Raw genomic sequence first — 26,452 nt, 5'->3', positions numbered from 1 at the left:
TGAGGGAAGAAGAGTGAAAGTCGCAGCTTAAGCCCTCACTGTCAAGCAAAGGATGGAAAGCATAGGCACAGAGCCTAGCCTCTCCTTCCCAACCCTCCCAGAGCTCGAACTACTGCCACCCTCCCAGTGCTAGAAGAAGAACGGTAGCAACATCAGATCAAAAGAACAGAATATTGGCAGTTCTGACTCGCCGCCCAACTAGTTCCAGCAAAGGGGAGGGAGACTTGGGTGCAGGACCAGCTATGCTGTTGCTTGCTGCCATTGCTCTGGGCCAACTCTCACAACCCACCCTGCCTCAGTGTTCATCTGTGTGGGTGGATTCCTGCAGGAGCAAACACAGCAAATGAAACACACAGGCTCTGAAATTGGTGCAGGGAGAGCTTTGGAACTTCAGAAGCTCTCCACACCCCTCCACAGAGGCGGTGCCCTGTGACCGAGGCAACCTGTTCACAGAGGAGAAGCCAGTCTTCCAGGGAATCCCCTCATTGTGTGAGAAGCCAGAACGGTGCAGAGAAAATATAACACTACAGCATCAGAGAATAAAAGGATGCAGTCAGAAAGAAAATACAACATTATACCAACACCTCCTGGAAAACAAAAGAAAGGCCTCTTCTTACAAATTTGTTGCAGAACCCACTCTCACAGATTCCTAGGAAAAGAAATAATAATTCATTAACTGACAGGAATAACCAAAATAATAAGACAGCTCAGATAGAAAATGAAAATTCTCCAGAAATGGATGTAAAGACATGGAAATATGTGACTTAAATGACAGAGAATTCAAGATTGCAGTTCTGAAAAAATTCAACAAGATGCAAGAAAACACAGACAGACAGTTTCATGAACTCAGAAACACAATCAAAGAACAAAATGAACATTTTACCAAAAAGGTTGAAATTTAAAAAAATACCAAATAGAATTTCTGGAGATTAAGAGCTCAATAAAAGAAATGAAGAATGAAATAGCCAGCATAGGTAGTAGAGTTGACCAGATGGAGGAAATAATCAGTGACATCGAAGATAGATATCTGGAAATGACTCCGAGGGAAGAAGGAACAGACTTGAGAATTAAAAGAAATGAAAGAACTCTGCAAGAACTCTCTGACTCCATCAGAAAGAGCAATATAAGAATAATGGGCATACCAGAAGAAGAAGAAAGGGAGAAGGGAACAGAGAGTATATTCAAACAAATAGTCAATGAGAACTTCTCAAACTTGTCGAAAGAACTGGATCCTCGAATTCAAGAAGCAAAGAGAACACCTAATTACCTCAATGCCAACAGGCCTTCTCCAAGGCACATTGTATTGAAGCTGTGAAAAATTAACGACAAAGAAAGAATCCTCAAGGCAGCCAGAGAAAAGAAGATGGTAACCTACAAAGGAAAGCCCATTAGATTACCATCAGATTTTTCAGCAGAAACTCTACAAGCCAGGAGGGAGTGGACTGAAATATTCAAACTATTGAAAGAGAGAAATTATGAGCTAAGAGTAACATATCCAACAAAGACATCAATTGGATATGAAGGAAGAATAAAGACCTTTCCAGACATACAGAAGCCAGGGAATTTTCTAACACATGACCTGTACTACAAGAAATACCGTGTTTCCCCGAAAATAAGATCTAGCCGGACCATCAGCTCTAATGCATCTTTTAGAGCAAAAATTAATATAAGACCCAGTATTATATTACATTATGTTATGTTATATTATACAATAAACACCAAGTCTTATAGCAAAATAAGACCGGGTCTTATATTAATTTTTGCTCCAAAAGATGCATTAGAGCTGATGGTCCAGCTAGTTATTATTTTTGGGGAAACACGGTAGTGAAGGAGGCTATTTGACCTGAAACAAAAAAGCAAAAGAATACAAAACCATGAGTACTGTTACGAATAGAGAAAAACAGGAAATGGCAACCCTACACAAAATAGGACACCATACAGTCCATACAGTTAAACATAACATACAGAATAAAGAAGGAAAAAAAAACACTTAAAAAAAGAGGAAACAGAGAACTTGCTACTGCAGCACAGAAATCAACTCAACATAAATAGGGATAATTTGTGACAACAAAAACATAAAAGGGGAGAGAGTAAAGGTCTGAACTGGCACAAGGGAATGGACAAAGTAACCATATCGAAGAAAATGGAGTACTCTAAATATGAAACTTTCTTTTACATAAAATTAAGGGTAACCACTAAAAAAAATCCAGAACTGAAATATACAACATAATAAAAGAAGAAACAGAGGGAAAAATCATAGAATACCACCACACTGAAATAATAGACAACAACAAAAAGGCAAAGAAACAATGGAGACAGTCTTACCAGAAAACCAAAGATAGAACGATAGGAAATTCTCATATAGCAATAATCACCCTAAATATAAATGGACTGAACTCACCAATAAAAGACGCAGAGCAGCAAATTAGATAAAGAAACTAAACCCAGCCCTATGCTGCCTCCAAGAGACATCTCAGCTACAAGTACAAATATAGACTCAAAGTGAAAGGGTGGAAACTGATACTCCAAGCAAATGGCATCCAGAGAAAATCAGGTGTAATCATACTGATATCAGATGAAACAGACTTCAGGAGAAAAAAGGTAACAACAGACAAAGATGGACATTTTGTAATAAAAAAGGGGACTATGCAACAAGAAGACATAACAGTCATCAATATCTATGCCACCAATCAAGGAGTATCAAAATATACTAAGCAACTACTAACAGGACTAAAAGGACAAATTAACCACAACACAATTACAGTAGGGAACCTAAATACATCATTGACAGCTATGGAAAGATCATCTAAAGAGAAAATAAATGAAGAAATAACAGCCCCATATAACACATTAGAAGAAATGGATATAATTGACATTTACAGAGCACTTCATCCAGAACATCAGACTATACATTCTTTTCTATTGTACATGGAACATTCTCAAGGATAGACCATATATTGGGACATAAAACTAGCCTCAGAAAAGTTAAGAAGATTGAAATCATCCCAAGCATATTCTCTGATCACACAGCTTTGAAATTGGATATCAACTGCAAAAAGAAAGCAGGAAAAAAACACAAATACATGGAGATTAAACAACACACTTTTAAAGAACGACCAAGTCAAAGAAGAAATTAGAGGAGAGATCAAAAGACACATGGAAACAAATGAGAATGAAAATACATCCTACCAAAATTTTTGGGATGCAGCGAAAGCAGTTTTAAGAGGGAAATTTATATCATTACAGGCCTATCTCAAGAAAAAAGAAAAATCCCAGATAAATAACCTCACATTAGACCTTAAAGAACTAGAAAAAGAAGAACAAATGAAACCAAAGTCAGCAGAAGGAAGGAAATAATAAAAATCAGAGCAGAACCAAATGAAATAAAGAACAAAAAGACAATAAAAAATTAATGCAAAAAAGAGCTGGATCTTTGGAAAATTAAAAAAATTGACAAACCACGGCTAGACTCATGAAGAAAAAAAAGATACAAATAAACAAAATCAGAAATGAAAGAGGGGAAGTTATCACGGATGCCACAGAAATACAAAGGATTATCTAAGAATACTATGAAGGGACATATGACACCAAATTCAATAACCTAGAAGAAGTGGACATGTTCTTAGAAACATATATCCTTCCTAGGTTATATCACGAAGAATTGGAAAATCTAAATAGACTGATCAACAGTAAGGAAATTGAATCAGTCATCTGAAACCTTCCCAAAAGAAAAAGTCCTGGACCAGATGGCGAATTCTACCAAACCTTCAAAGAGGATCTAATATCAATCCTCCTCAAACTCTTCCAAAAAACTGAAGAAGCGACAATACTCCCTAACTCATTTTATGAGGCTAACATTACCCTGATACCCAAACGTGCTAAGGATAACACAAAAAAAGAAAACCACAGATCAATATCTCTGATGAATACAGATGCAAAAATCCTTACCAAATTCTAGCAAATTGAGTGCAACAATGCATTTACAAAATTGTACATCACGAGCAAGTGGGGTTCATTCCAGGGGCACAAGGATTGTTCAACATATGCAAATCCATCAATGTGATATACCAGATAAACAAAATAGAGGACAAAAATCATATGATTATATCAATTCATGCAGCAAAAGCGTTTTACATGATACAACATTATTTTATGATGAAAACACTTAATAAAATGCATATAGAAGGAAAATACCTCAACATGACAAACCCTCAGCTAATATCATAATTAATGGTGAAAAATTGAAGCCGTTTGCTCTACATTCAGGAACACGACAGGACTGTCCCCTATCACCTTTACTTTTCAACACAGTATCGGAAGTCATAGCCAGAGCAATCAGGCAAGAGAAAGAAATAAAAGGCACCCAAATTGAGAATGAAGAAGTTTAAATGCCACTTTTTGCAGATGACATGATGCTATACACAGAAAAACCCTAAAGACTACACCAGAAAGCTATTAGAAAAAATAAATGAATACAGTAAATTTGTCAGCTACAAAATCAATGTACAAAAGTCCGTTGCATTCTTATATACTAACAATGAAATCTCAGAAAAAGAAACAAAAATATTCCTTTTGCAATTTCAACAAAAAGAATAAAATACCTAGGAATAAACTGAACCAAAGATTTGAAAGACCTGTATACTGAAAACTATAAGATATTTTTTTTAAATAAATTGAAGAAGTCGCAAAGAAATGGAAAGACATTCCATGTTCATGGATTGGAAGAATCAACATAGTTAAAATGGCCATACTACCCTAAGCAATATACAGATTTAATGCAATCCTCATCAAAATCCCAATGGCATTGTTTAAAGAAATGGAACAAAAGATCATCAGATTTGCATGGAACCACAAAAGACCCTGAATAGCCAAAGCAATCCCAAGAAAAAGGAACAGTGCTGGAGGTATCACACTCCCTGACTTCAACTTGTACTACAGGGCAACAATAATCAAATCAGTATGGTACTGGCAGAAAAACTGACGCACAGACCAATGGAATAGTATTGAGAACACAAAAATAAACCCACATAAATATGAACAGATAATTTTCGACAAAGAAGCCAAAAACATACCGTGGAGAAATGAGAGCCTCTTCAGTAAATGCTGGTGGGAGAATTGGAAAGCCACGTGGAAAAGAATGAAACTAGACTGCTATCTGTCCCCATGTACCAAAATTAATTCAAAATGGATCAAAAACCTAAACATAAGACCTGAAACAATAAACTGCATAGAAGAAAACATAGGAACTAAACTTATGGATTTTGGGTTCAAAGAGCACTTTACGAATTTGACCTCAAAGGCAAGGGAAATAGAAGTTGAAATAAATCAGTGGGACTATATCAATCAAAAAAGCTTCTCCACAGCAAAAGAAACCATTGACAAAATAAAGAGGCAACCAACCGAATGTGAGAAGATTTTTGCAAATAATGTGTCTGATAAGTGGCTAATATCCAAAATATATAAAGAATTCACACAACTCAACAACAACAACAAAACAATGCAATTAAAAAATGGGCATTTGTCCAAAGACATACAAATGGCCAATAGACATATAAAAAAATGTTCAGCATCACTAATCATCAGAGAAATGCAAATAAAAACCACAATGAGATATCACCTCACCCCAGTCAGAATGGCTACCATCAACAAGACAAATAGTAACAAGTGTTGGAGAGGCTGTGGAGAAAAAGGAATCCTCATACACTGTTGGTGGGAATGCAGATTGGTGCAGCCACTATGGAAGGCAGTGTGGAGGCTCTTCAACAAATTAAGAATAAAATTACCATACGACTCAGCAATCCCTCTCTTGGGTATCTGCCCAAAATATCTGAAAACATTTATCCATAAAGATATATGTGCTCCCATGTTCATTGCAGCTTTGTTTACGGTGGCCAAGACCTGGAAAGAACCAAAATGTTCTTCGATAGATGAATGGATAAAGAATTGTGGTATATACACACAATGGAATACTATTTGGCGGTAAAAAAAGATGATATAGGAACATTTGTGACAACATGGATGGATCTTGAGAGTATAATGCTAAGCGAAATAAGTGAGACAGAAAAAGAAGAGAATCATATGATTTCACTGATATGTGGTATATAAACCAAAAACAACAAGAGAACAAGACAAACAAATGAGAAATAAAAACTCATAGACACAGACAATAGTTTAGTGGTTACCAGAGGGGGTGGGGGTTGGGAGATAAGCGTAAGGGGGATCAAATATATCAAATATATGGTGATGGAAGAGGAACTGACTCTGGGTGGTGAACACACAATGGGATTTATAGATGATGTAATACAGAATTGCACACCTGAAATCTATGTAATTTTACTAACAATTGTCACCCCAATAAATTTAAATAAATAAATAAATAAATAAATAAATAAATAAATAAATAAATAAATAAAATTTTAAAAAAGAATTATTTTGAGCTAAGGGCAACTGAGGAACAGCAGATGCAGGAAAGTTCTAAAAACAGGGCATAAAATTTCCTTTGGTAAAGAACATTTACATTTATAAAGGATATTGCTATTTGTAAAGTTGTCCTCCTTTCCTAATTTCCCTGGATATAATTCTTATCACATGAGATCACTTGAGTTTGCATAATACACCTAACTAAACAACCTATTCACCATATATTTCTTAGTCACCTTCCCATAACCTATTCCCTCCCAGACCCCGGAAGCTCAACCTCCTTTCTCCAAACTGTGTCAAAATGGTGTATAAGCCCCTGTTCTAGCCACCTCTTTTGGTTTACACTCCTCTTCTGTGAAGCTCTAATATACATGCAAAAATGCTTTCTTCTCCTGTTAATCTGTATTTTTGTCAGTTTAATTTGTAGAACCCTATTTGCTGAACTTAAGAGGATAGAAGAAAAAGTTTGTTCCTCCCCTACAGTACTATGTGAAAAATATTAGAATACAATAAAGTAAATTAAAATGAAAGGTTACCAATGTTATCTCCCTGTACTTAAAGGTCGCATTGTTGTACCCTACCGTTACAAGACACAATAAACCTCCAAGAATCCAACTCCTTGATTCAAAATACATGTAAAAATAACCAAAACCTTTTAGTGGAAGGTTAATAGGACCATGTTGAGCTCTTGAAAAATCCCAATCACAAAATTCCAGCCTCCTTAATACTGGTTAGTCTCTAACATGCTTCTCGGGCCTATGACCCAGCCTCTCATTTCCTCAACTTTGATCTACCGAAACTATTTCTTCCTCTACTTTTGTTCCTATCCATTTTATCTGTTCATACTTAGGTCCACTCATCTTTTGCAGGACTCTCTAACATTCCCTTCTCCTGTGCCTCCTTGTATCAAATTCCAATGCATCCTTATATTTTTCTACAATACCCCTTAACTAGAAATCACAGTCACCAAGCAAATTCCTCCCTGATAAGCCACCTCATCTCTCACAGCAAAGAGATATCAACAAAAAAACTGGTTCCATGCTATTTTCTTCTATTCTTGCTTAATAATCCTTTCTCATTTGAAACACATCTCGTTCCATATTATTAGGTTGGTGCAAAAGTAATTGCAGTTTTTGCAATTGTTTTTAACCTTTTAAACCATAATTACTTTTGCACCAACCTAATATCTTCCTCCCATCTGTATTTCTAGTTTGCGGGCTTCCAAGTCTTTGTTGCTGATGAGTTTATCACAAAAATCAGCTAAGAAGAATATCCAAGTTGATGCTTAACACCTTAACCTCACTGTCCCTTGAACCCTAGAATGCCAACCACCCTCATAGTCACTCTATCTTGAACCCCATTCTTTTCAAATCTTGACTCTCATTCCTCAGCATATAACCTCAACTCCTCCTTAACTGAAATAAAATGGGGTCATTTTTTTCCTTTCCTTTTCTCTCAGAAGATAAAATATTTCTCAGTCTCCTTTTATAGGCTTTCTCATTTGCATGGTACTCTCAATTCCAGATCTTAGATATCCTTATCATACATACCTTTGTCCTTACTTGCATCTTTAATCTAGCACCTTAGACTACACTACCACTGCCATCACTTGCATCTTTAACCTCTTCTTTACTTGATCATTAAAGTCTTTCTACCTCAATGCTCACATAAAATTTCTCTAAAATCATTGCCTGAGGTTTGCTACCACACTAAGTTTCTGATCTCTGTTTTCTTTCATTGCTAAATTCCTTAGAGAAAAATCTAATTCTTTCACTGTCTTAATGCCTTCTATTCTTTAATCTTTCACAATATAAGTATTACTCCTATCTCTTTTCTAAAACTACTCACTTGGTTGTCACAATGGTCCCATAGAGATGAACTCCAACAATCCTTTCTGACTCTTTTCCTTATCTCTGTAGAATGTGATTGAGTTAGCTACCTCCTTCTTGAATTTCTCTGAAATTGTTCATGTCCAGTTATCTTCCTATTTTAGTGACCATTTCTTTTTCTCCCTCGCTGCTTTACTTTCCTTTTTTGTATAGCCTTTCGAAAATTCTAATTCTCTTGGTTTTCCAAGCTTTCAAAAACCTTATGCATCTTGATGACACTGAAATCTACAATGTTAGCTGCTATTTGTTCCTATATCTTAAATTGAGATTTAAACACTACTGTCATATAATTTCTCCTGAATATTCCTCCAGTAACTAAAGTACAACATAATAGAATAGAACTTATGGAGAGAGTATTTCTGTTTCTAGCCATAAAGGATTAGCTGATCTCGAACAAGCAAGAATGAGTATAAAAGCTACTGTACACAAAAATAATTGTTTAAAGGCATTGAAGAGTCAAGAGTCAAAGGACCAAGATCCCAGAGAGAAGTAAAGTATACTGAGATGCAGCTGGCAACATGTATGCCATCCTCCCTTGAGGCAATTGTAAAACATCTGAAAAATGATTCTGGGGAACCAAAAAGAAAGCAAATGCTAAGAGGATGAAATCTAGAGTTTAAAGCCCACTGTGGAAAACTAGCCTTGGTAAACATGCCACAATTTAGTTGATAATCTAGAATGGCAATACTCTAAAAATAAGATCAATGTGAAAATAAAGCATTTTCAGTTAGAACAAGATGATTCCCCTAACTACATATTTTATTAGAAGAAAATTAAATCTTCCCTGGAGGAGAATAATATTATCCTGAGCCTCTACAAATTTTCAAACAAAATACCTCATATTTAATCAAAAATTAAAAGTCGTGGCATGACACAGAATCAAATAACCAAAAATCAATAGAAATAAAGACAATTAGAGCCACAGATAATCTAGAAATTGGACTTATCGGACATGAACTTTAAAACTTTATAAATATAATTAAGTCGTTCAAAAAAATAGATTTTTTAAAAATAGAAATTTCTCCCCAGAGAACTAGAATTTATAAAAAAAGAATCAGATAACAATTGTAGACTGGAAAGTATATAACATGAAATTAAACACTGGCTGAATGTTATCAATAGCGCACTAGCACAACAGAAGAATGGAGTAGTGAATGTTAAGTTGATTGGTGGAAAATATATACATTGGAATACAGAGAGAAAAATAAGAAATGACAAGAGTGTGCGAGATATATAGAACATGGGAAAAGGTCTCACATGTGTATAATTTATATTTCTGGCAAGACTCAAAATACAGATGGGGTAGAAGTAGTATTTGAAGAGATGCAAGTCTGCAAGTTTCTCAAACTACATTATTAAGACGCTCCATAAATCTAAACCGTGTAATTACATATAGGCATAAAATCTTTAAAGTTTGACAACAAAAGAGAAACATTTAAAAGTATAAAGACAAAAATGACATATTACCTCCAAAGGAACAACAATATGTCTAATAATCAAATTATCAAGAGGTACAATGGAACACAGAAAATAGTGGAATAACATATTTGAAATGCTGAAATAAAAGAACTATGAGCTTATAAATGAGGAAAAATATCCTTCAAAAATAAAGAGGAAATACGTACATTTTTCAAGCAAAGAGAACCTGATTGGATTCATGAAATAAATACTATAGGAAAAAGGAAAAAGAAGAAGAAAATTATCTGAGTTGGAATCATGGTAATTCAAATAGGCATAAACAGCCAATAGAAAGGATAAATGAGCATAAATTGACTGTTCAAAACAATAATACAAATACAAAACAAAACAATATGTTGCAAAACCCATAAATTTGCTACATATAGATAATTAAAATACATAACAATAATAGGCCAAAAGCAGAATGGGGATAAATGAGTTAAAATGTTTTAGGATCTTTACATTGCCCAGAGAGTGATAAAAGATCCAACTTAGGTTAAAATTAAATAAGTCATGGATGCATTTGTAATATCTAGGGTAAAATTTTTAAAAAATAATGAAAAATTAACAGTGATAATGGAATATTAAAAAATACTTGATTAACCCCCCAAAAAGAGAAAACATGTCAAGAACAAGAAACAAAGAATGGAGAAGTAAAATAGGAAATATTATATTTAAATATAAATATATCACTACTTTAAATAAAATTAGACCAAATACTCGAATTTGAAAACAAAACTGGTCAGATTACATTTAAAAAGCACTTAACAACACAAACACAAAAACGCTTTGCTGCTTACAAGAGGCATGCCTAAAATAGAAGGGTATTAAAAGTTTTAAAGAAAAACGATGGCAAAATTTATACTGAAGTATTACTAGAAATAAAGAGGAATAATTCAACTTTGGAAAACTAACAACAATAGAATATAACAATCAAAATTTGTAAAGCCTAATAATTTAGCTCCAAAATATATAAAGCAAGTACTGATAAACCAACAAGGAATAATAAATAATCTGAAAAAAATTGTTGGAGATTTCAGCATACCTCTTTCAGTGGACAGAGGTAGCAAACTAAAATCAGTAAGGTTATAGGAGTTTTGAATAGTATAATTAAAAAGCTCAACTTAATTGACATATATAGATATAAGACAGCTACAAAAAAAATCCACAGCTAACATACTTAATGTGAAGGGTTGACAGCTTTCCCCTTAAGATCATGAACAAGGCAAGGATATGCCTTCTCACCATTTCTATTTAAAAATACTGGAAATTCTAGCCAAGAATTAACCAAGAAAAAAAATAATAATAAACACCTAGATTAGAAAGAAAGTAAACTGTCTCTATTCACAGACGACATGATTTTGTATATAGAGAACCCTAAGGAATCCACACACACAGAGAAATACTACTAGAGCTAATAAAAAGTTTAGCAAGGTTACAGGATACAATATTCAATACAAAAATCAATTGCATTTGATTTTTGTAATTGTTCATACATTAGCAATCAACAATCCAAAAAAGAAGTTGCAAGTAATTTAAACATCATTGCAAACATCACTGCAAATAATTTAAAAGACCTTAAAAAATGGGAAGCACCCATATTCAAGGATTAGAAAACACCCATATTCAAGGATTAGAAAATTTAACATTGCTAAGATTACAATACTCCCCAAATTGATCTACTTTTTCAATGCACTGTTAAAATCTCAATGGCCTTTTTTTCTTTTTTTGCCGTAATTGACAAGTTGATCCTAAAAGGCATGTGGAAATTCAAGGAACCCCAAAAAGCCACAACAATCTTGAAAAGAACCAAGCTGGAGGACTCAGACTTTGTGATTTTAATTTAAAACTTACTACAAAGGTACAGTGTCAACACAGTATAGTACTGTCAAATGAATAGACATATAGATTAATGGAATAGAATTGAGAGTCCAGAAATAAACTCACACAATTATGCTCAATTGATGTTTGACCATGGTGTCAAGACAATTCAATGGGGAAAATAGTCTTTTCTATAAATGCTGCTGGTAAACTGCAAAAGAATAAAGCTCAACTCCTACCATATACCTTTAAGAAAAATAAAGTCAAAATATGTAAAGATTTATTTGTAAGAACACAAACTATAAAACTCTTAGAAGAAAATACAGGTGTAAATCTCCATGACCTTGGATTAAGCAATGGTTTCTCCGATATGAAACCAAAAGCACAAGCAACAACAACAAAATAGATAAGTTGAACTTCATTAAAATAATTGTTGTGCCTTAAATGATTCTATCAAGAAAGTGAAAAGACAAGCAAGAAAATGGGAGAAAATATTTTCCAGTGATATATCTGGGAAAGACTTGTATCCAGAATATATAAAGAACTCTTACAACTAAAACAAACCAACAAACAAAACCTCATAAAATCCAATTTAAAAATTGGCAAAAGATTGGAATGAATATTTCCTCAAAGGCAGATGGCCAATAAATACATGAAAAGATGTTTGACATCATTAATCATTACAGAAATGCAAATCAGGTAACAATGAAATACCGCTTTACATATACTAACATGGTTCTAATCAAAATGACAGACAATAACATGTATTGACGAGGATGTGGAGAAACTGGAACCTTCCTACATTGGTGCTGAGAATGTAAAATGATGCCGCTGTTTTGGAAATGAAAACATATGTCAATACAAAACTTGTACATTTATATTAATAGAAGCATTAATCATAATAACCAAAAAGTGTCCATCAACTGATGAATGGATAAACAAAATATGGTATATCCATACAATAATACTATCCAGCCATAAAAAGGAACAAAGTACTGATACATGATAAAACATAAACTGAAAATATTATTGTAAATAAAAAAAGTCAAAAAAAGCTACATGTTATGTAATCCCATTTATATGAAATGTACAGAATAGGCAAATCCAGAGACAGAAGGTAGACTAAAGTTTTCCAGGGGCTGCAGGGAAAGAGGAATGAGGGGTAACTGCTAATGATTTCAGGGTTTCTTTTTGTGGTGATGAAAATATTCTGGAATTAGATAGTGGTGCTGGTTGCTCAACTTGAGGAATATACTAGAAACCATTCAATCATATCATTTAAAAGGAGGGATTTGGGGCTGGCCCAGTGACTCAGGAGGTTGGAGCTCCGTGCTCCTAACTCCAAAGACTGCCGGGTGGATTCCCACATAGGCCAGTGGGCTCTCAACCACAAGGTTGCCAGTTCGACTCCTCGACTCCCTCAAGGGATGGTGGGCTGCGCTCCCTGCAACTAACAATGGCAACTGGACCTGGAGCTGAGCTGGGCCCTGCACAACTAAGATTGAAAGGACAACAACTTGACTTGGTAAAAAAGCCCTGGAAGTACACGGAAATACACACTGTTCCCCAATAAAGCCCTGTTCCCCTTCCCCAATTAAAAAAAAAAAAAAAAGATAAAGACACTTCATTAAAAAAAAAATTAAGTTCATATCATTTAAAAAATAAATAAATAAATAAATAAATAAATAAAAGGAGAGATTTATGGTATGTTAATTATATCTCAATTTTTCTGGAAAACAAAGCCCTATTTCTTGCAAAGAATGTGAATTAACAATTTAAAGTTTCCAATAGCCTTGATGGCTTCTCCAGTAAATTATCTTCAATGTTTAAGAAAAAAATAAAGTATTTCAAGAGAAAAGAAAAACTTTCTTCCAGAAACTAGGGGGGAAAAAAAAAAAACAAAAACAAAAACAAAAAACACCTCCAAGTGGTTTTGTGAGGTCAGCATAACCTTAATACCAAAACCTGTACATGCTTTATTGAAAAATTTAATTTTCAGGTAAAACTCTGTTTTTAATATAAATAAGAAACTAAACAAAACATATTCAATTAATATCCACCAAAATATAAAAAGGAAAAATGACACAAATAAGTTCGTTTATTTCAGAAATGCACAGTTGTTTTAGCATTCAAAAATCAATAAAGAAGGAGGAGGTAAGATGGAGGAATAGCCGGGCACTGTGTCAAGTGCCTCCCAGGATCACACCAAAATTACAAATAATTTATATAACATTCAACCTCGGAATTCGTCTGAACACTAGCTGAACAGAACCTCTAAACTAAGGATTTAAAGAAGAGGTCACGTGGAGACTGGTAGGAGGGGCAGAGACGTGAGGCAGGCTGACTCCAGGGGAACCCCACGAGGGACACCCCTGTTGGGGGTGGGACCCTCTGGCGCCACACTAGGTTCCCCAGCCCAGAGTTCCACTGCCAGGAAGGGGAGTTCCATGATAGCTGGCAGTAGAAATCAGTGAGGACTCTCTTTGCTCAACTCGGTGGGGCAGAGGGCAACTTAGAGACCCAGTCACCGTCCTTTGGAGCCAGTACATTGACTCACTCACTGGTGAGCACTCACCCGGTCCCTGGCGGAGCGAATGGCTCCAAGGGCAGGGTCCCAGGAACCTATGGGGAAGGACTGAGCTGAGCACCTTTGGCAAGGGAGCTGGAGGTTTTTGGACCATTGTTCCCCCTGTGTGGAGCTTGCACACAGGTGGTGTACAGGAGGGTGCTTTGTTCAGGGTTAGGCCCTCCCACAGAGGGTCAGTTTCAAGACCACCACATTGATCTGGTGGAATCGGCACAGGCCTGCACGTGTTCAAGTGCCTGGGTGCGTGCATGGTGCCTTGGGTCCCCGCTCTCCACACTGAGTGTGCAGCATTGCCAGGGTAGCGCTTGACTGTCAGGCTGCTCTACCTGATCCATGGGCTGCTGGTTGAGACAGTCAGAGACTAAGAGTTTTCCTGAATGTTGGGCCGGGAGCTACACAGTGGCGCGATCTGGCCAAGGCATTTGTGGCACGTTTGTGCGGGCTGGTTGCCAATGCAGGAGCACACGCTGCTCTGACTTGGTGGTGGCCACTATCCATACCCAGTGATGCCCTAGGGGCCTGCCCCACCCACCTCGAGCTATATTCCCAGGGGGCACCCTGGGCCCCTTGTGCCCACTTCCACAGGCCACAGAAGGTTTTTGCAGCACTGGGCAGCCTGCAGCAACCTCTGGGGATTTTTGGTGGTAAACATGGTCCAAGATTCCACAGCAGCCAATTGCAGGCAGTTTACTGCAAGCCTGAGAGGGAGGCCAGCGCATGAGGTGCTGGGACCTTCCCCTCAACACAGCTGGTGCTGAGTCGCCTGGAGACTCTCTATATTGCTGAGCAAGTAGCCTGCAGATTAAATTGGATGGAGAGCCTTTTTTATTTCTGTTGTTGTTGTCTCTCGGGTTTCTTTGTCTTGTTATTGCTTTGGTTATTGCTTTTCTGTCTTGTTCTGCTGTTTTTGTCTCTGTTATATATATATATTTTTTTATTAATTTATTTTTAATTTATCGGGGTGACAATTGTTAGTAAAATTACATAGATTTCAGGTGTGCAATTCTGTATCACATCATCCATAAATCACACTGTGTGTTCACCACCCAGAGTCAGCTCCCCTTCCATCACCAAACATTTGATCCGCCTCACCCTCATCCCCCACCCCCCAACCCCCTTACGCTCTGGTAACCACCAAATTACGTTCCCCAGATTAATTTTCAAACCCCGTGGCCATCCTGTGGTCACCGACTGCCCTCCAATCCCCTCACCCTCTCCCCCACCCCCCACCCCTCCCACCCATCTAGCAACCCTCAGTTTTTCCTCATTGTCTCCCAAACTGTTTCTGATTAGTTCATTCACTTATTCTTTTCTTTAGAATCCGCAAATAAGTGAGATCATATGGTACTTATCTATGTCTACGGCCATACCACCCTGATCGCGCCCGATCTCGTCTGTTATATATTTTTGATTCTCCCGTCTGATCGTTGTTTATCATGTTTTTTTTGGGGGGTGTATTTGTTTTTTGGTGTTGTTGGTTTTCCTTGGTTTGTTTTTGTTTTGCAAAATGGACATGGGCCTAGAACTGGTCCAGGAGCTGAGACTATACTGAATTTGTAGAAACCACTAACCACAGCCTTTATCCCCCTGTGACACCACCTTGCCCACCTACAGCTGCATTGCCAGGGGTACTCTGGGTGTCTGGTTGACAGGCCCCGCCACCACAAACTGTGGAAAAGGATTTTTACAATAGCAGATGGTCTGAAGAGCCCTGAGGTCATCTTGGGGGTGTTCGGTGACCCCAAACTTGCAACACAAACACTCAGGAGCAGCTCTCAGGAATTTGCAAGCTTGAGGTAGAGGCTGGCTGTAGTGCCCTCGGGATGCTATACAAGGCGGTCACAGGCCAGGTATTGGCATAAGATCTGAATCTGCATTAACATCTTAAAAACCACCGATCATATCTCCTAACTCATTTGAACTCTATCCTGCCCAGATAGTGCCACATCACCCAGGGCACCCTCAACACCAGGTCAAAAAGCCAGACCCACTCTCCTAAAGAGCCTCTTTCAATAGTTGTGACTTACTGACAGGTGGCAATAGGCCTAGGGGGCTCTGGGCCTTTGCTAAACTGCCTCAGGACCAATATTGGTGGTAGTCAGCCTCAGTTTACAAAGAGACCACCCCCACATGACTCTAGGTCCAGCAAAGGCAGCAATCAACAACATACAGCTTTGAGGCACTTAACAGGTAACACTATTAGGCACTTAACAGGCTGGTAACAGACAAGTCTGAAACAGCCCTGAGTGGGAGCCCCACCCAAGAGACACCCAGAGGATAGCGTCAGACCAAACCAGAGCACTACCTGGTTGAACCTACAAGCTGCACTCTCAAAGGAAATTTTCCACGGGCACAAGAGCCAACAGGGGCCAAGCCTCCTCTGAGGGGTCAACCTCCACACAGCAGCTCATACACTGGGAGCAGAGCTAATTCTCCTGGCTAATCATCCTGGAGATAGGAGGGTCAATCCCACCCTCTGACAAGCCAAAAGCACTTAAAGATTAACTTCAACAGCAGCATCTCTGGAACACATGTGACAGGAGAATCGGGAGACTGTGCAATCTGAATACAAAGGACACATACTACATAAGACCAACCAGCAACGACTGAGAGACATAGGTGATCAACCTGCAAACACAGAGCGACAGCCAGAATAAGGAAACAAAGAAACGCGTCCCAAATAAAAGATCAGAACAAACCTCTAGAAATGGAACTAAATGAAACAGAGACATCCAACCTATCAGAGACAGAGTTTAGAACACTGATGATAAGAATATTTAAGGAACTTAGTGAGAACATAAAGAAGGATAGAGAAATCATAAAAAACAACCAGTTAGAACTAAAGAACACAATAACTGAAATGAAGAACACACTCGAAGGAATCACCAGTAGATTAGATGAAGCAGAGGATCGGATCAGCAATTTAGAAGACAAGGTAGCAGAAATCACCCAATTGGAACAACAAAAAGGAAAATGAATAAAAAGCAATGAAAATAGTTTAAGAGACCTGTGGGACAACATCAAGAGCAACAACATTCACATCATAGGAATACCAGAAGGAGAAGGAACAAAAGATCGAGAACATACATGAAGAAATAATGACTGAAAACTTCCCCACCCTGGTGAAGGAAATTGACATACAAGCCCAGGAAGTGCAGAGAGTTCCAAACAAGATTAATCGACACAGGCCCACACAAAGACACATTACAGTTAAAATGGCAAAGGTGAAAGACAAAGAGAGAGTTCTAAAAGCAGCAAGAGAAAGACAGTGGGTTACATGCAAGGGAACTCCTATTAGACTATCAGCTGACTTTTCTACAGAAACTCTGCAGGCCAGAAGGGAGTGGCAGGAAATATTCAAAGTGATGAAAAACGAAAGTCTGCAACCAAGATTGCTCTACCCAGCAAGGTTATCACTTAAAATTGAAGGAGAGAGAAAGAGCTTCTCAGAAAAGAATAGGCTAAAGGTTTTCATTACCACCAAACTAGCATTGCAGGAAATGTTAAAAGGGCTTTTCTAAACAGAAGAAAGGGGGAAACAAACTAACAAAGGAAGACCAGAAATACGAATAACAAAATGGCAATAAATTTGTACCTATCAATAATCACTTTAAATGTGAATGGGCTAACTGCTCCCATCAAAAGACATAAAGTGGCTGAGTGGATAAGAAAACAGGATCCATGCATATGCTATTTACAAGAAACTCATCTCAGATCAAAAGACATGCAGACTGAAAGTAAAGGGATGGAATAAGATATTTCATGCAAATGGAAATGAGAAAAAAGCTGTGGTAGCAATACTTATTTCAGAAAAAAATAGACTTTAAAATGAAGACTACAATAAAAGACAGAGACGGGCACTACATAATAATAAAGGGTTCGATCCAATAAGAGGACGTAACCCTAGTAGACGTCTATGTACCCAACATAGGAGCTCCTAAATATATAAAACAGTTTAGCCTGAAATGAAGTCAGAGGTCAACAGTAGCACTATCATAGTAGGGGATTTCAACACTCCATTATCAACAATGGACAGATTCTCCAGACAGAAAATCAACATGGAAACAATGACCTTAAAAGACACTTTAGACCAGTTGGCTTTAATAAATATTTTTAGAGCACTTCACCTTAAAGCAGCAGAATATACATTCTTCTCAAGTGTACATGGAACATTTTTCAAGATAGACCACATGCTAGGCTACAAAATAAGTCTCAATAAATTTAAGAAGATTTAAATCAAGTGTCTTCTCTGACTGCAATGTTATGAAACTAGAAATCAATTATAAGAAGAAATCCGGAAAACACACAAATACATGGAGGCTGAATAACATGTTACTAAATAGTGAGTGGGTCAATAATGAGATGAAGGAAGAAGTCAAAAGATACCTCGACACAAACAAAAATGAAGACACAACTACCCAAAATCTATGGGATCCAGCGAAAGCAGTCCTAAAACGGAATTTCACAGCAATGCAGGCCTATCTCAAGAAACGAGAAACATCTCAGATCAACAGGCTATCTTTACACCTAAGAGAACTGGAAAAAGAACAACAAAACAAGCCCAAAGGGAGTACAAGGAAGGAAATAATAAAGATTAGAACAGAAATAAATGAAATAGAGACCAAAAAGCAATACAAAAGATCAATGAAACCAAGAGCTGGTTTTTTGAAAAGATAAACAAAATCAACAAACCCTTAGCCAGACTCACGAAGAAAAAGAGAGAGGACCCAAATTAATAAAATCAGAAATGAAAGAGGCGAGGTGACAACAGTTACCACAGAAATACAGAAAATTTTAAGAAAATACTATGAGCAACTATATGCCAACAAATTAGACAATCTGGAAGAAATGGATAAATTTCTAGAAGCATACAATTTTCCAAGACTGAATCAAGAAGAACAGAAACTCTGAACACACCGATTACTACCAAAGAAATTGAATCAATTATCATCAAGCTCCCAACAAACAAAAGTCCTGGTTTCAGATGGCTTCACAGGTGAATTTTACAAAACATTCAAAAAAGAATTAATACCTATTCTCCTCAAACTATTCCAAAAAATCCAGAAGGAGGGAAGGCTCCCAAGCACATTTTACGAGGCCACTATTACTCTGATCCCCAAATCAGACAAAGACATTACAAAAAAAGAAAATGACAGGCCAATACCCCAATGAACACAGACGCAAAAATCCTTAGCAAAATACTAGCAAACCGGCTTCAGCAACACATTGAAAATATCATACACTATATCCCCTCGGGCAAGGGTTACTTCCGTTGTAAGAGAAAAAATAAACATGTGGGATTACATCAAACTAAAAAGCTTTTTCACAGCTAAGGAAACATCAATAAAACCAAAAGGGATCCTACTAAATGGGAAAAGATATTTGCCAATGATATATCTGATAAGGGATTAATATCCCAAATTTATAAAAAGCTCACTCAACGCAACTCCAAAAAAAACAAACAACCCAATTAAAAAATGGGCAGAGGACATAAAGAGACATTTTCTAAAAGGACATACAGATGACAAATAGACATAGGAAAAAAATGCTCAACCTCACTAACCATCATAGAAATGCAAATGAAAACTACAATGAGATATCACCTCACCCCAGTCAAAATGGCTACCATCAATAAATCAACAAACAAGTGCTGGCGAGGATGTGGAGAAAAGGGAATGCTTGTGCACTGTTGGTGGGATTGCAGATTGGTGAAGCTATTATGGAAAACAATATGGAGGTGTGGGGACAGAGCCCCAAAAAGCAGTTTCCAGGCTCTCGGCCTCACATAGAAAGGTGCTGGCTCAGGTAGTAAATGGCCATCGACTGTGATCAAATGGCCAGCAGCTGTGGCTAGTTGGCCGTCAGCTGTAACCAGTGAGCCATTAGCCATGAATATAACTGCCGTGGCTAGGCTAGTAGCAAAAAGAAAAAGGGGGAGCTAGCAAGAAGATGGTGGCTGAGTCTGCAAGTGGCGCAGTGAGGGTTGAGAATTGTGTTGCTCCTGTTTCCTGTTTCTCCAACCCAGCCGCCAGTGAGAGTATACTGGTATGACTCCCCTACCTATGGCTCCGTGGGTGTTCCTGTTTGGCCTCACCATGTCCTGCGTTCTTATGTGGGGAGTGGGACCAGAGACCCTGCCTGACACCCCGCACGACAGGAGGTATCTCAAAAATCTGAAAATGGAACTACCTTATGATCCAGCAATTCCACTCCTAGGTATCTATCCGGAGAAATCCAAAACTCCAATTCAAAAATCTTTATGCACTCCTATGTTTATTGCAGCACTATACACAATAGCTAAGACATGGAAACAACCGAAATGCCCTTCAGTAGATGACTGGATTAAGAAACTGTGGTACATGTATACAATGGAGTATTACGCAGCCATAAAGAAGAAAGAAATCTTACCATTTGCATCAACATAGATGGACCTAGAGAACATTATGTTAAGTGAAATAAGTCAGACAGAGAAAGACAAATACCATATGATCTCACTTATATGTGGAATCTAAAGAAAAGAATAAATGAATGAACTAATCAGAAACCGTTTCAGAGACATAGAGGAAAAACTGAGGGTTGCTAGATGGGAGGGCAGGTGGGAATAAGGGGGATGGTGAAGGGATTAGAAAGCACAGCCAGTAACCACAAGACTACCACGGAGTTACAAAGTCAATTTGGGGAATGTAATCAATAATGTTGTAAAGATTTTGTAGGGTATCCGATGGACACTTGTCTCGTTAGGGAGACCACCTCAGGGAAGATGTAGATGCCTGATCACTGCACTGTACACCTGAAGCTGAACAATAATGAATGTCAACTACAAGTTAATATATTATGTATATAGTAACAAGAAGTGGAATATAGCATTAGGAATGTAGACAGTGGAAATGTATTGGTTGTGTGCGATGTCAGAGGGATAGTGGATGGGGGGAAGGGGATTGACACAGTGTGAGGGATATAAATGTTAAATGTCTAACTATTACATTGTTTTGTGCACCTGAAAGCAATAAAAAAAAAGAAAAAGGATCATACATCACGATCAAGTGGGATTAATTCCTGGTATGCAAGGGTGGTTCAATATCTCCAAATCAATTAACGTGATACACCACATCAACGAAATGAAAAATAAAAATCATATGATCATATCAATAGATGCAGAAAAAGTATTTGACAAAATCCGGCAGCCATTTATGATAAAAATTCTCAGCAAAGTGGGAATAGAGGGATATCTCAACATAATAAAGGCCATATATGATAAACCCATACCTAACATCATAGTCAATGGGGAAAGGCTAAAACCTTTCCCCTTAAGATCAGGAAGAAGATAAGTGTGCCCACTTTCACCACTTTTATTCAACATAGTTCTGGAAGTTCTAGCCACAGCAATCAGACAAGAAAAAGAAATAAAAGGCATTCAAATTGGAAAGGAGGAAGTAAAATTATCATTATATGCAGATGACATGATACTATAAATAGAGAATCCCAAAGACTCCACCAAACGACTATTAGAACTGATAAATGAATTTAGGAGAGTAGAAGGATACAAAATTAACATTCAGAAATCAGTTGGATTTGTATACACCATTAATTAACTGTCAGAAGGAAAAATCAAGAAATCAATCCCGTTTACAATTCCTTCAAAAACAATAAAATACCTAGGAATAAATTTAACCAAAGAAGTAAAAGACCTGTACTCAGAAAATTATAAGACACTGAAGAGAGAAATCAAAGAAGATACAAATAAATGGAAACACATTCCATGTTCATGGATAGGAAAAATTAATATAGTTAAAATGTTGATACTACCTAAGGCAATACATAGATTCAATGCAATCCCTATCAAACTACCCATGACATTTTTCTCAGAAACAGAATGTATAACCCTAAAATTTATATGGAACCATAAAAGAACCTGAACAGCAAAGGCAATCTTGAGAAATAAGAACAAACTGGGAGGTATCAGGCTACCCGATATCAAATTATACTACAAGCCTATAGTAATCAAAACAGTATGGTACTGGCATAAAAACAGACACATGGATACATGGAACAGAATAGAGAGCCCAGAAGTAAATCCATTCATATATGGTCATTTAATCTATGACAATGGAAGCGAGAATTCACATTGGAGTAAAGGCAGTCTATTTAATAAATGGTGCTGGGAAAAGTGGAGTGACACATGCAAAAAACTGAAACTGGACCACTTCCTTATGCCATATATGAGAACAAACTCAAAATGGATTAAAGACTTAAATGTAAAACCTAAAACCATAAAACTCCTAGAATATAATATAGGAAGAAAATTTGCAGACATTACCCTTAGTAATATTTTTACTGATATATCCTCTTGGGCAAGGGAAGTAAAAGAAAAAATAAACATATGGGATTATATAAGATTTAAGGGTTCTTTCACAGCAAAGGAAACCATCAATAAAACAAAAAGGGATCCTGCTGAATGGGAGAAGATATTTGCCAATGATATATCCAACAAGGGGTTAATATCCAAAATTTATGCAACACTCATTCAACTCAACACCAAAAAAACAAATAACCCATTAAAAAATGGGCAGAGGACATGAAGAGACATTTCTCTAAAGAGGACATACAGATGGCAAACAGACATGAAAAAATGCTCAACCTTACTAATCATTAGAGAAATGCAAATAAAAACCACAATGAGATACCACCTCACTCTGATCAGAATGGTTATCATCAACAAATCAACAAACAACAAGTGCTGGTGAGGCTGTGGAGAAAAGGGAACCGTGGTGCACTGTTGGTGGGATTGCAGATTGGTGCAGCCACTATGGAAATCAGTATGGAGGCATCTCAGGAAACTGGAAATGGAACCACCTTATGACCCAGCAATTCTACTCTTAAGTATCTATCCCGAGAAATCCAAGACACTAATTAGAAAAAAAAATGCATCCGTATGCTTATTGCAGTGCTATTTACCATAGCCAAGACTTAGAAACAACCAAAATGCCCATCAGTAGATGACTGGATTAAGAAACTGTGGTACATTTATACAATGGAGTATTACTTGGCTATAAAGAAGACTGAAATCTTACTGTTTGCAATGATATGGATGGACCTAGAGAACGTTATGCTAAGTGAAATAAGTCAGTCGGGAAAGACAAATACCATATGATCTCACTTATATGTGGAATCTAAAGATCTGAATAAATGAGCAAAGTAAACAGAAATAGTCTCAGAGATATAGAGGAAAAACTGATGGTTGCTAGATAGGAGGGAATAGGGATGAGGGAGAAGGGGAAAGGATTAGACAGCATAAATTAGTAATTACAATATTGCCACAGAGATATGAAAGAGATTTTGGGAAATATAATGAATAATGTTGCAAAGATTTTGTAGGGAGGGGATTATCACGTTGTGAGGGGTGAAATGTCTAACTAGTACATTGTTTTATACACCTGAAACTAATAATAAAAAAAATCAATGCAATTCATCCCATTAACAAGCAATAAAGGGAGAAAACTACACGACTACCGCAATGGATGTAGAAAAATTATTTGATAGAATTTAACATCCAAATTAACAGACTGGAACTTCCCTAATCTGCTATATGGTTATCTCACAAAAAGAAACAAAACACCCAAACAAACAAACAAAAAGAACAAATCATTCAGCAAACAACGTAATTAATAATGAATTATTGAATGCATTCTCCCTAGAGTGGGAATGAGGCAAGGTTACACACTAAGACTAATTCTAAAATGTACTAGAGATTCTCATTAGTGAAATAGGCAAATTTTAAAACGTAAGAAAAGTAGCAGGGTTATAAAGGAAGAAACAAACTTGTCATTATTCACAGACAACGTGATTGTGCCATTGTAGTGCACTCTGGAAAAAATGTTTGAATCAATGATATACTCATATGGTAAACAACTGTGATACCCAACTTCACAGCATACATAAAATTTAATTCCATATGGATCTTACATTGAAATGTAAACCTTACAAAAACAAATGAGAATATTGTTAATGCCTTTGAAGTAGAAAAATATATATAACAGGATACCAAAAAGCACAACCCATAAAAAATTAATAAATTGGATTTTATTTAAACTAAAAACTTCTATTCAACAAAATACATCACTAAGAGATGAAATATCAAGCCACAGGAAAAAAAAAAAGACAAACAAAGAAATAAAAACTCATAGATATGGACAACTGTTTAGTGGTTACCAGAGGGTAAGGGGGGAGACGGAATGGTAGAAGAGGGTAAAGGGGGTGAAATATATGGTGATGTATTAAAGAAATGTACACTTGAAACCTATGTAGTTTTGTTGACCATTGTCACCCCAATAAATTTTAATTTAAAAAAATCAAGCCAGAGGAGATTTATCTAGTCAATAAAAACTCTTATTGAGAATATGTAAAGAATTTCATAAATGAATGAGAAAATACAGATAGCCCAATTAAAAATAAATGAGCAAAAGTCTACAGAGACACTTTCGTAAAAGATGATATTGAAATGGCCCATAAGCAACCTTATGGTGCATAAGGGAAATGCAAACTAAAACCACAGTTAGGTACTACTACATAATCACTAGAATAGCTAAATGAATAGATTTACAATACCAAGTTTTGGCAAGGTTATGGAGAAACTGAAACTCTCATGAAGTGTTATTGGAGTATAAATTGGTATAACCTCTTTGAAAAGCTGTCTGGCAGTATCTACTAAAGCAGAACACCTGCACACCCAGTAATTGAACTCCTAAGTATATACTCAATAGAAATGTGTATGTATGTATACCAAAAGTCATGTACAAGAGGCTTCATAGTGGCATTATTAGTAATAGCTAAAAATTGAAAACAACACAATTATCTATCCATCAACCGTAGATTGGGTAAATAAATTGTAATATAGGAAAAAAAAACCAGAATGAACCACTACTATATAGAATACTATGGATGACTCTTACATAAAACACTGAGTAAAAATGCCAGCACTAAAGAATATATTTTATATTGCTTCAGGTGTATGATGAAGCCAGTTTATATCAGCTTGTGAGAGCTGATTGTGTATATTTCTTCTCAACTCTCTCAACTCCACATTTAGTGATACCTTTTTGGTAGCTTAAAATTAGCCATGGTGGGAGTATTTATTTGACAGAAATTGTCAAATATTACAAATGAGGGTGCCTCACTTCCCCACCCCTGAGAGCTAATTATTAGGTATTTACTAGTATACTAATGTATTACTCCAAAATAGGTATGACTATTCTACAATGAGATAATAGAGCTTACTTAGGCAGGGAGAGTAATAACAGAGAGAGAGCATTAAGGAGGTTTTTGTGGTGCTGGTAAAGTTTTATATGTTGATATAATTGTTACACAAGTGTATTCATTTCATGAAACTCATCATGCACTTAAAATTAGTGCATTTCACTATATGTATATTAGAATATTTTTAAAAGTAAGCACATTAAAATTTCTCAATGCAAATATTCTTATATTTCATATTTATTTAATGCCTTTATCATCATTTCAGTACTTCTAGGATTAACACCTTAGGAATTTTTTACTTTTCATCCTCCCTTTCCTTCTTACCCCCAATCCTAACAATCATTTTTAAACGCTGTTATTCCTGTCTCTGAATTTCCTTTTCATAACACTGGTACAAGCTTACTTGACTTTGTGCATAGGCTATTACAATAGTTTTCAAAACCATTTCCTTGCCAATATTCTTCCCTCTTGGCCTTTATCCTACTCACTGTTGCCAGATCAATCTGTCTATCACTCACCTGATCAAAAAATTATGTCAACATAAAATGGTGATAATAGGTAAATATCAGCTATTTTGCATGGTATTCAAGCTTTATCTCTCAATATTCCATTATCCAACTAACATCTAATTAAAATTGTTGCTATTCCCTGAATATAGCCTTTGGTTTTTCATGTCTCGAAAAGTGTTTTTCTCCCATGTAGCACACCTTTCTTCCATCTCCATCTCTAAAAACTTTGACTAACCTTCAAAACACAACTAATTTCTTTATTTTATCAAGACCATGGTCACAACACCTAGTATGTGCTCAATAAATACTGAGTTGACTATCTCACTAATAATAAGCCACAGGACGGTACCCTCTCTTCCTGGAAAAAAAAATCCTTTACGGCATACATGGATCTGGAATTCTCCTGTGAGTTTAAGGGCTCAAGTTTTATTTGACAGCTTTGGTAAGGCAGTGATAAGGATAAGCTTGTGGCATTAGAGAGAGTGAAGTACTCATTATATTTCATAGTATGTGGA

General features: G+C 36.6%; 1 pseudogene; it reads right to left on the bottom strand.

The window, feature by feature from the left end:
- LOC117017041 (nucleosome assembly protein 1-like 1) overlaps positions 1 to 14,425 on the bottom strand; it is a 34,149-nt pseudogene extending 19,724 nt beyond the window's left edge.
- Positions 14,426 to 26,452: the final 12,027 nt, after the last annotated feature.

This window comes from Rhinolophus ferrumequinum, chromosome X, assembly GCF_004115265.2.
Source record: "Rhinolophus ferrumequinum isolate MPI-CBG mRhiFer1 chromosome X, mRhiFer1_v1.p, whole genome shotgun sequence".
Lineage (NCBI taxonomy): Eukaryota > Metazoa > Chordata > Mammalia > Chiroptera > Rhinolophidae > Rhinolophus > Rhinolophus ferrumequinum.
The sequence above is the reverse complement of the archived record's forward strand: the minus strand, read 5'-3'. Positions and strand labels throughout refer to the sequence as shown.